General features: G+C 39.1%; 1 long non-coding RNA gene across 1 annotated transcript; it reads left to right on the top strand.

Annotated features, from left to right (window-relative positions):
* The first annotated feature begins 7,854 nt into the window (after nucleotides 1-7,854).
* On the top strand, nucleotides 7,855-12,255 carry LOC136011345 (uncharacterized). Its single transcript, XR_010611345.1, has 3 exons — nucleotides 7,855-7,877; nucleotides 11,697-11,783; nucleotides 12,217-12,255. It is a non-coding gene; the product is annotated as an uncharacterized LOC136011345 (long non-coding RNA).
* The last annotated feature ends 402 nt before the right edge of the window (nucleotides 12,256-12,657 follow it).

Below are 12,657 nucleotides of genomic sequence, written 5' to 3'. Positions count from 1 at the left end.
CTTGTTTGGATTCAGTTTCTATTTTATCTCATCCACCAAAGTTTAGAGTTGAAGAGGGAAACAGATAAAAGTTTTGAGCAAACTGAGGTGGTTTTACATTGCTCTCATCAACCTCCTTAATCTGGGTTTGGTTTTGTAAAACCAGTCTTAATCCAGATCTCTCCTTATCCAGACTACCAAAACATGAGGAATTCTTAGAAAAGTTTGAAATTAAGAGACTTCTTTAAAAAGCCATACTGTCTTCTAGGTTGCATGTAGAAAATTGTATTCTTTCCATTGACTGTACTGTGTGTCCACAACAACAGCTTGATTGTCAGAAGTAGAAATATTTAATTTAGATACTTTCGTGAGGATTTTTCTCAAAAAATTAATTTGTTCAAAGAAAACTTTAGCATTAGACAAAGCCCGCTTTTCTGTATGGGATTATTTTAGTATTTGATCAACCTGAATACTTTGAAATAAAACAAGGAAGGTCATTTTCAAAATTCAGAAGTGCATCTACATTTTACTTTTCAGGCCCATGATCTTAACAGACAGAGAAGCTTCACTGTATCTGGTGTGAGCTTATGTATCACTAGGAACAACTGGGAGGAGTGCTAAATTAAGAATCAAATCCAGATTCTGATTATGAATTCGCTAAGGTCTGTATCTAGCTTGAAGCTGGGGCTTTGGTTTGGAATCATTTCTACCTATGGGTAAGGAAAAGGGGTTTCATATATGCTCTCCTGGCCTGCATCAGAAATCAAATATCTTTACTTTAGTCATAGGATACAACCAGGGCGTGTTCTTTTGACTATTTTTACCTCTTCCAATATCATCAAGGATTTGTCACTGAAGACCTCTACTACAAACGTCTTCTTTCATGAAGGAATCAGTTGTCTGTTCTGACATATACAATAGTCAAATCAACAGGGGGAAAAAATATCATCTCAGATGAAGTTTTTCTAAACTGACAGTTCCTGGTTGCCATTGTGATGGTTTCATATGGACATGATGCCAAGCTCCCAGAACCATCAAAGAACCACCAAACCTCTACGTTTCTCATCGCAGTAGCTACAGAAAACATGAAAGCTGATACATTTTACTGCAGTCACCCACCACGACCTTTGATCAAGAAAAACATCTCATTTCCCATGTGTCCCCTCCTTCTCTTCAGGGAGAAACAGGTAAACCAACACTCATCTTTTTGGATTGCTTTGCAGTATCTGATTCATTCAATCCTGCCAGATATTTTTGTCTTGTCTCCAAAAAGATTTGGGGGATAAACGCTGAAGTCCTGAAGGACCTCAGGCCTTTTCTGAACGTCTGAGCATTCCTAGCATTTGTTCCTACATCTCTAAAGTTCCTGCAGGCGAAGATTTACAAGCTCTGGCCTTTGCCTGATATTGTTCAACAAGGAGACTGCTGGAAGAACAAGAAAGACAGAAAGGTTTGAAATGCCAGGAGTGAGAAGATTATGCCTATTTGTACATCTTGGTATCAAATACAGCATCTTAAAGATTTGTCAATACTTAGCTGCAACAAACATGTGGATTCACAACTACTGGAACTGACTGTCTGGCAGTCAGAAAAGGGTGTGCTTGGTAAGGCTTGGCTCCTTTATGGTGAAGGGGCCTTGAACTGCAAAGTCAGTCTTGGCATTCTTTCAATGTGCTTGCATAGACACACACTCAGCTAGTAGAGCCAAACATAGCAATGATGACCAAAATCAACTGCCTCTGTCTGCACCAGCCCCAAAGGGCGTGATCAGCTCCAACAGACTTGGATCTGGCAGTAGTGATTCATAAGAGGATGAGCTTCAGCCAACATTGCTATAATTTGTAAAGAGTAATAAAACCACAAATGCTGCTAAGAACCATAATTCAACAATCTGTTTACTTAACAGGACAGGTCAGCCCTCTGCACAGAGCAGTCTGGTTTAAGGTTCTGTCTTTCCATTCAGAATTACCTGCCCTTCATTCTTCATGAAGCCATTAACTTCCATGACAACAGACTCACCCGAAAGTAGCAATAAAGTAAAACCCTAAAAAAACAAAACTAATGATTTCTCACACGGGCAATGATTTTGTTTCTATTCTTCTCCTTACACACTTGGGATGCTCTCTAGCACTGTCCACCAAGTCTGTGTACCGGGTCCAGCAGTAACTCTGCAACATCACGCATAAAGTCTCAGGAAGCCTGCATAAACAGGTTCTTCTTTTCTCTCAGTTATGTTGAGCTGCTGTGTTACCATGAGGAAAACGCATTTTGATTGCCAATGGAATGTATGAATGTCCAGCTTTTTTTACTGTTTGTTTGTTGCAGCTTAACCTGAAACGGAAGAGACAACTCTTCTACAGCTATCACACAACCAGACTGACTGCTTTGACAATCAGTTTAAAAACAAATCCTCAGTGCCTTGGGCAGTCTGGACACCAAGACCAGTGGTCAGGAAAGTAGAAAGAAATTTAGAAGGGAACATCTCCTTGTGCTCACTGCCAGCTCTTGAATTACTGGGAAGACATTCCTACAAAAAGGGCCTCCAGTCAAGTCACTGAATGGGAGACCTGACTCCAGAAAAATCAGTTCTTTGTGTGGTAAGAACCCAGTGCCTCTGTTCTGGAGGCCTTCCTTCTTTGAAGCTGAAAAATCAAATGAAGCTTCAAAACTTCATCTCAGCTCTAAATTGTCATAAATCTTATTTGTGCTGTGAAAGGAAACAAAGTAGACTGAATGGGTAATCAATCAGCTGATGTGCCCTGGAAGTCCTGCAGCTTCCAAGTACAAGGAAAATCCTTTCTCCTGTCTCCAGAAGGTATTTTATTCTTCTCATTGCTCGGGGTGCTCCCAGTTTTGCACAAAGATGAGGAATATCACATGCTGACACTTGTGGAATCATTTTCATTTACACATGACTTGGTTGGAAAACGAGCCAGTTTTATTTCAAGGGGATAAGCAACACCAGGAGGAAAAGGAAAACAGGGATAAAACCCACACCGATTGCAAATACAATAAATGATACACACACACACACAAAGGAAATTGAAGAACGGAATATGAGCCTCCTTCAAATGTAAACTGTGTACAGATTTACTTTTAAAAATGTACAGATGTTTCTGAGATTAGTGGAAACTACTGTATAAAACCCTTGCTGGGTACCTAATGTTTCAGATTCCACAGCCCGTGTATTCTTACAGCCAAAGTTTCAGAACTCTCTATTCTGGAACAGTCCAAAAGATGCACATTTTCTGTGTCTCAAGTTCCTGATTTTAGATTTAGTTCTCAGCATTATCAGAGATCACTTACTGGCATGAGACCCAGCGATCTGTCATCTTGCTCTGTAATGTTGCATAACATTATTGTTGGCAGTGCTGGAAAGGAGACAGGCATATTTGATAAATAACACATTTTTCCTCCAGCAAATTGTGCACAGCTGAATCCTTCATGAGACATCAAACATGGCTGCAGTGCATGCAAGTTGCTACACTGATGTTTTTTCATGTTACCTGCAGTGGATAAAGAAACTACAGAAGGAAACATGCGAGATTTTACCTTGCCGCCTACCTTTTGAATGGCAGGAGGCTGGAAACTGCAGCCTTATTTTACCCATTTCATACATGCCCAGTGCCTCAGAGAGGCACTTCAGTGTAAGTTTTACATCTGCTGCTCAGTTCTCAAGTACCCACTCAGGGATATGAAAGTACTCAATGAATTTTGTTTTTTTGAAGGGATATTTCCAACGAGAGCACTAGTGTGTACCTTTCAAATACAATGTCTATGTGAAAAGGTTTCAATTAGTAAAATGTATGTTAGATTGTTTTGTCAAGGGACTTGGGAGATAGCTGATGCGATGCTTTCACCTTTGGGTTTATTGAATGCCTGATAACACAGCAGTAAGGAATACTTATTGTATTCATGTTCCTAGGGATCAGTAAGGTATTAGCCTTGTGGGTTCACACACTGCATGCATTGCAAAAATACTATATTTTGGCATTATACCAATAGATGTAAGGCGTTTATTCTGTCCTATGCTGTGATGTGAAACTATTGTTTTCAAAAGCATTGGGAGTAGCGGAACATACTTGTCCTATCATCACAGCACCCCTAACTTCAGAGGACTGCAACATTCAGTTAGCCTTTTACGGTTTCTACACTTAGCATCTTTCAGAGAATTATAGCACACATGCTCACACAGATGTGTGTATACATAGACATACATACATATACATTCATACAAACATATATAAAAAACAGGAGTCATATTGTTTTGGTGAATTCACTCACTCTTCAAATGATGAGGGTGTTTTTCATTAAATAAAACAAGTAAATTTGGGAGCTATCAAATGCAATTAGGATTTTTCATAGACCTCAGATGTGTGGCACTGACTCTGAAGGACATCAGCTATGCCTAGGAAATGTGTTTGTAATATTTATGCAACAATGCTGGCGACTGTTGTGGTGGGCAACGAAGAGATAAACCGTGAAATACAATGTTCCATGGACTCCTGCAGAAATTAAACTGTGAACCTGTGATGGGCCCAGAGTAGCCAAAAGAGATTCTTCTCTATGCCTCTAGTGAACTGACTTTTTAAATATTGTTTTTCCCTTTTAACACCTTCTGATTTCTGAGTAGAAACTGAGTTTTGCATCATATTTACAGCACTGTTGAATGCAACTGTTACGTTAATCTACACTCTGACAAGATGACTCTGTGATTAAAGGATAGTGTTTTATAAGTAATGGAAGTATTTATTAATTTATAAAGCTAAATAATTTCACTTTCCTGTATATCTGTATCTGAATAGGGTCTTTAGCTAGAATGACTACATTGAAGCTGACACACCAGCTGAAGACTGGGTAGTCCATTATATGTAGAATTAACAGAATTACACCTGTGAGCCAAAGACCACAGAAGTGTCTTCAAACCTCTCCAATTACTTCAAGGGTGCTTGGATCGGGTCAGGAGTGGATGCATAAAACTTGATCTCAAGTTATTTTATACTTTTTCTTATTCATAGAATCATAGAATAGTTAGCGTTGGAAAGGACCTCAAGATCATCCAGTTCCAACCCCCCTGCCATGGGTAGAGACACCTCACACCTTCCTCTTTCTCTCCTAGGGCTCTTTGAAATCAGGTAGTTAAAAAGTACAGCCAGAAAATGAAAATTATGAATTAAAGGGTGTTTAGGGCATTTAGAAATCAAAACATTGGTCTAAAACATATGTAAGAACAAAGAGCACCTGCGCACATTGACGTACAACGCAGGCAAGTAATGAAAATCATATTGTGTTGCTAATTTACTCTGAAGCTTCTTGTCTATTTATAGCCTTCAAAGCACCTTCCATTATGAAATGTGAGACACCACAGTTTGGTTACCTTTTATGTGCATTACATATGCAGTGCAAAATGATGTAATTGCTTAATTGTTCCTATGAGCCTTTTACTCTATATATGTATATGGTACAATACATAAATCTAACAGCAAAAGAACTGACATTACCACCTTTACTTTAATTCACAAATTACTCTGATGCAAAGGTATTGCCGACTCCAGTTATTGTCTCACAGTTTGATTTACATTCTCCTTGCTGTGCCTGGTATATACAAGTAGGGGCAAAATGGCTGATGTTTGCAAATGCCCAGAAGGCTAATAAAGATCACCCTGCTCCCAGCATGCTCTCTGCTGTCAGAAACCAGCAATTAACTTAATAGGGTTCCCGAAATGTGGTAGATCCATGAGATGTGGCATGTGTTGACATTCTCCGGCTGATCTAAACAACCTCCCATCACTGAGTAGCAGGATATGTTTGCTATTTGAATTATTTAGGAGCTTGTTATGTGAATTATAAAGCAGCACTTTGCAGTATTAAGTCTAATATTGTATGATCTTCAATTGATTAGGTAGGCTTTCGGGATTACCTATAAAGGTTAGGATAAAACAATACAGATTCTGGCAATTTGTGTGCAGAGCTGGAGTTTCAAGCTAAATGCAGCAAAAGGTAGGGAAAAGAAGTTACCTTAGGTGCCTCCTCTTAGCTTTTCTCCTAAAAACACCAGGCTGCTTTACTTTTTACACATAAACTAGCAAAAGAGGTTTGTCTTGAGACGTCCAAAAGCAACAGGGGTAGTGACTCATTCGTTGAACTTGAGCAGCATCAATATTTTCATGAGTTTAAGCATGTATTTGTGCAGCATGATGGTTCTGTGAGGAGGAGAATGGCAAAGTCTTGCAGGCTTTGCAGGTGCAGAGGCAGGTTGAGAAGGAAAATATAAGATAAGGAGAAAACAAAGCAAGATTTTCAAAGGAATTGAAAATAACCCATAAATCCTCACAAGGCTTATGTTTTGTCCTGCTATTTCTTCTCTTTTACTGCTTTGTTCTGTGCTACTGGCCATTGCTTCTAGCAAAAGATGTGGGAATACTGGCTCACTATAAACACAATTAGCAGATTTAATGCTTCTGACACTGCAGGGAAGAACAAGAAATCTCTGATCTTTTCTGAGTAACTTTTTAGAGGAGCACAAGAATGAAATCTACCAAGTCTTCAGAAGGTGTGTAGCTCCCATTTAAAGCTACACTTACATGCGTTTTAAGAGACGAAATCCAGACGAGCGGAGCTTTCTTGGACATTGTGATGGTCACCATTCTGAGATCATCATATAATATGTGTCTCAAGATTACATGAGACGATGTGCTCCTCTTGGAATACAGCTTTCATGCATTGAGCTGCTGGGTCCCAGTGAGGTCTAGCGAGCAGATGTTAGGTAATAGAAAGGTATTACTTGGCACAACCAGATACATTGATTTGTGACTTTTGTCTGTCAGTCCAAACCTTGAACAAATATGGCAAAGGAACAAAAACTCCACAACTGAGTGGAACTGCTCAGAGCTGTACCCTGGCTGCAGAGTGAGTATACACATTCCTTGTAGTTAAGCAGACAACGTTCTGTTAGGCCAAGGCAAACTCTGTAAATCCTGCAAACGAGTCAGTCTTCTTCACCCTGAGCCAGATTCAGCATCACTCCTGCACCTACAACCCACCAAAGTCAACCTTCAAACAAATTCTCCTTTTAAGCCTGAAAAGAGCCTGACAGCATGCTCCACGATCAACACAGGGTGACCAACCCAGCCAAGCAGTTATAGGGTTTTTAATCTCACCACAAAAACCAGTAGTTTGCATTTACACCAGCCATGTGGTGTGCCAGGCAAGGCACTCGGGGACATTCCCATGTATCTCCAGGGCATGCTGGTGGCATCTGCCTCCTTCCCGCTGAGTAGCAGAATCCCCTTTCAGTCGACACGTCAAGACTTTGCTGTTATCACTTCATTCAGTCAAAACCAGAAAAGTGATGGGACACCCCCTGCCCACTTTGGAGTGTTGTGGTCATGTAGGAGACCAGCCCCCAACAAACTGCTTGCCAGCTTCCCTCCAGCACCGTTTGCCAGCTGGAAACCACACACACTTCACCTCGCCACGGGAAGAGGGAAGGACCACAGCCTCTTCCTGCTCTTGTTTTCCTTTGCACACCAAAACGTATCCGTCCTATAAGTTCTGAAGAAATTGTAAATGTCAGCATCTTATCTTTGCTCAGCAAACAGTTTACTAAATGCAGCTCGTCATGTTTATGGAGCACACTTATCTTGCTGCCAGCAATGGGGATTGAGGCATGTTGAATCTGGAAGCGGTGGCATTACAGAAAGGAGAATAAAATAAGGCTGAATAGCAGAGAACTACGTCACTTTATAACACTCACTGTGTTACAACCAGCAGCCTTCAATTAACATGATGTAAATTATTGCACGCTACTCCTTTCACCTATGCCTGGGTTTTCTGAGCAATTAGTTATTTTTCACTGCTCCCCACTGTTCTGAATGCAGTTATTGACAAGTAACAAGGTATGGATTGTTATTGCTGTTCTTGTCATAAATCCCTGTAGACATTTACTTAGCCTGAATTAAATCACAATCATGTGTCATTTATTTTGCATAAAATGAGGCATAAGTAGTCTTAATCATATAGCTATAGAAAGAACAACCACACCATTGTTTTTCTGTATTTGAACAATAATTTTATGTTTAAACTTAAATATTATAATTAGCAGCTTTGTTTGCCTTGCTTAGAAGTAAGATAGGTAAGATTGACACCTACTTTTGACACCAGACATTAGATTTTAATGAGCATAATTTTCATTTATTTGAGTCTAGACTGATTTTTTATCAATGTATTTATTGTAGAAAGCAAACGTACATAAAGAAAGTTGGCATATTTATGAAGAAAGCTGAAATGACTTTTATGTGTTGCTTTGTCCAACTGATAAAATACCTACTGGCACGAAAATACCTATAACAAGAGCTGAAATCCAACCAAACTGTAATTGACATGTGATTTTAAAAAATGCTCAAAGTAATAATATACTATCTATCTCCTAAGTAAAGATTCTTCTGTTCAATCTTTATCCATTTCCAAGAATCTTTTTGTCATGTAAATTTGCATTGATTAGTTTTTAATTTGAGTTTCTAAAAATGTGCTCTGAATACTTAATTCTGGCAAAAGTACGTCTTTTTTTGCTAGTATTAATAAGTGCAGTCCATAAATGGGGAACCTTGATGGGGTTTTTTTAACACACATAAACTTTAGCTGCCTCAATGATATTTAGCTTCACTGAAAGCCTTATGCTGGTAAACTTAAGTTTGAAGGAAAAAAGGAACAAAGCTATTTAAGTCCTAATCCTCCTCTGCTTATGCAAGTGAACCTGCCACTTTCTAGGCCAAAAATTGCAGAATGACACATGAATAAATTTTATCAAAAGTACCATCTGTGAGTATAAATTCACAATGGACGTGACAATTGAAAGCCCTTTGCTGGAATGGACAACCCGCTCTGACCAAGGAAGAATCAGGCCCTTCATAGGAAAGGGCATTTCTTAAGAGTCAGTGGCCAAAAATTGATGGGGAGCATCCCCCAGCAAAAGGGAACCTGACAGCAAGGTGGGCTTTCCTGCTTCATCCTTGCAGTATGAGAGGGGCTTTGCTGCCATGAAGTGACTTGCCTTGAACAAGGCTTGCCGAAGCCTCGAACTAGCCACTCAAATACAGAGAGAAATGCAAATCTAGGGGTTGGATGGGCAAAAGGCAGTTGTTCAGCTGCAAATAAAATCACTGTCAGCACAGTGTGTTTCCAAATGAACAGCAAATAGGAGGAGAAAAAGTCATCAGACGAGAGAGGCAAGGGGCAATAAAATAGATAAAAAGCAGCAAGCTTTAAGGCTCAGCAAGGGTGGGGAAAAAAAAGCTAAAATGAATTAATATTTCATCTAAGTGTAGAAATATAGGCACTGGTGCAAAGTTTCAGGGTTTTTCCAACAGTTCCTTAAAAACACAGATTTTGTTTTTACTTTCTTATTAAGATGTTAGAAAACGCTTCGCAAAGAATATTGGGGCTTGATGTATTCTTTTAAAACCAAGGTAGACAATTAATTTCCTCTTTCTGGACATCCAAAACCTCATGTGTTTTTATAAATTCCATTCATAGCCATAATTTTTATTGTTAATACACTACTTTTGAAGCAAGTCTTTCTTTCTTTCCTCCTTTAAAGCAAAAATATATCAAATATGACAGTAGCGGCGTAAAAACATGTTTGAAATAATCTAAAGATTAAACTTTATTTTTCTTAGCTGATTGTATTATTTGAACAATAATATTTTCACCAAAAAAATTATTCATCTGCCTGATGAAAGAAATTACCTGATACATATTTTTATTCATATATTACTCCTGTGGAATATTGGCAACATTTTATGTTTCAGCCTAAGCTACAAATTCCTTCAGAACAAATCAAATGTCTTTAAAGAATATTTCTGTTTGAAAAGGAATTAAGCCTTCCTGAAAGAATTTTAAAGGTTGTGATATTCGCAGTCTGATAAAGCAGCACCTTTAATGAAATTCTAATTAGCAATTTCATGCACTTTGCTATTAGTCATATCAGATTAGTGCACATTTTCACAGCCTTCCTTTAATTAAGTGCACTTATTCCAAGTTTCAAACACTTTCCTTATAAGATGAAAACTGTGCTGAAATGTTATTTAGTAAACAGCAGATGTGTGAAAGTAAAGGTGCGTATCCATGCGCTGATGGACATTTTTAAGCTGTCCATGGACGTACACATTTCTAGGTGCTGCCAGCTGCTTTTTGTGCTTTGTTTTCTGCTATTTGTTTGCATGCATTTTGCACATGCCTTTAAAAAATGCAGAGTGATAAAGTCCAGTCCTTCAAATGGCCCCCAACACGTTCAGAAGTTTTTAGTAGCTGACTCATGCACGTATTTCAGATTCAGACAATAAAATTCAGACAGCCCAGCCTGAAGTACCCATGTTTGCTTTCCTGGATGTCACCTTCCATCACATCACCTTACACCCTAGCAGCAGGGACTCTCAGTGTAAATACTGCCTGTGGACCCACTGTATTACCCACCCAAATCACCTGCAAAGTTTCCCTACACTTTAGTAGGAAGAGGTTAGGCCTTATCTCTCGTATAAGGATATTGAATTGCAAAGGCAAATACTTCTAAAATACTGTACGTAACACTCAGCTCTCTGCAAGCTGATTAACTTATGGTCAGCATTGTAAAAGGTGAGAGATTACCAACACTGCATTAATTCACAGTGCACCTTGTTTTGCATGATAGGAGCAACACAGGGAGTGATTTAACATACATAATGATAAGCAAGCCTATTATGTATGGGTAGATAAAGGATATAATGCATTTCTTCCTCTTTCCACAAAGCACAGCTATAAAAACACCAACAGGATCATTTCTCATGCTTCCTATTTTTTAAATGTGTATATAAATGTTTTCTTCTTCTCCACAGCAGAGTATTTTGTTTTGCTCTTCAATGCTCCCTCTCAGGTACTCAAGTCTGTCGTGTTCCAGGATTTGCATGTTGTTGTATTAGCTAATTGCACATGTTTTTAAACACATGTTCTCTGGCTGATGTCATTCACTTAGACTGTAACATTTCTGACATTTTTAGGGAGTCCCCCAGGTACCATAGCCCTCTTAGCAGGGTCCTTTCAGTGAGGGGTGTTTGCTTTATGATTACTGACTGACATCTCAATAACTTGGAACATATTGAGCAGCTCATGTCTAGTGAGCAGCTTTTTTAAATGCATGGTCCACTTTGTCAAGTCATGTGCGAGCCATAATTTAGGCTAATAATTACCAGACATGAATGCTATGAAACATTGATGTCTACACTTTTTTCCCCCTCTAAGTACTGAATTTTAATGCATTCAGAAAAGGTTTTCCTAAGGCCAAGATAAGCCCCCCAAAAAGCTCATATGGAAGCACTTTAAAAGTGATAAATGATTTGGAATCTACACTGTCTACTGATGTACGTCTCAGGAAAGAAAATTAGAGCTAACAGGTGTTAGAGAGGGAATGGTGAAGCATTTTAATAGAATTGTCAAAACGCTGGTCCCAGATGCTGACATTAATGCATGCAACAAGGAATGTAATGCCGCACTGCCATTAAATGATTATTTGTTTCAATTTCAAGTCGATGGCAGGAAATCCTAACTTTGTCCACTACTTCTCTGTACAGACCATCCCTCCTGCGCTTTCCTCTATGATTTGCATCAAAGTGTAATGGTTATTTGGCTCACGTCTGCATGCTTTAAATAATCCATGCCTGTCAAATTTCATTTTTAACTCTCAGATCAGGACCATCATAACCCCTTCTCCGCCAGCCTTGAAAGTCGCTACAGATGTATTTGTACATTTGGGGGAAAAGAATTTAAACACTGTGAGTTAAGGGGTAATTAATCTTGGGACTATCTTCCCACTTCAAATGTATTTACTAAGTAATCTGCATGAACTTGTAATTATTATGTATTTATAAGGCATTTTCCGTGTAATCTCAAAGTAGTTACATGGTCATATGAATCCTGTAAATTATAATGGTACTGGGGGAAGGGGTATGAGAAGGGGAGCTCTGCTGCCCACGTTTAAAAGCTTTTCCAGAAATCTTTGGAATTCTCTTCAGTGAAGTAGCCTGAGAAGGCAAAAAAAGCACGTCCTTTAGAGATTACTGCGATTTCTGCCAACAAAAGAGAGCCAATATCCATGTACAGTTCAGCTGGGTGAAGTGGGAGAGGGGAGCGCAGATAGTGACATATTTTTTTTGTCTCTTGTTTTAACAGTAAGTCATTAATTTAAAGGTTGCTGTTATTTTTCAGGGAGTTTGCAAACCGCTGAAAGCTCAGCATCCATTCGTGCTTCAAAGACAAAAGGGAGATTTCTCTTTCTAATCTTTGCAGAAGCCTAAATAGGCTGTAGCCTGTAGTCAGACCATCTCCGGCTGTAATCTTGTCAGAGCTCAGCACACATGCATAGGCGTGCTCGCACACACACACAGCATTACGACCACAGCACTAATAAAGCCATTTCTCCAGCATGGTTGAAAGCAAGGAAGCAAGCTGTGTGATTATTGCCTTTTTAAAATACTTGGGAGGCAATAAACAGATATTAGGACGAATTAACTGATTAGAAGTGAGCGCTACAGTGGGTCAGAGCAGAAATGTGGATGGAAGAGCCTTGGGTAGGCAATCACAGCGGAAAACCTCCTGTGCTAGAAGAGTAGGGCTGGTTCATCCATAACTGGCATCTTATCTCTCTGT

This window comes from Lathamus discolor, chromosome 3 (genome assembly GCF_037157495.1).
Source record: "Lathamus discolor isolate bLatDis1 chromosome 3, bLatDis1.hap1, whole genome shotgun sequence".
NCBI lineage: Eukaryota > Metazoa > Chordata > Aves > Psittaciformes > Psittacidae > Lathamus > Lathamus discolor.
Note: the sequence above shows the minus strand (reverse complement) of the source record. Positions and strands in the feature narration are given on the sequence as shown.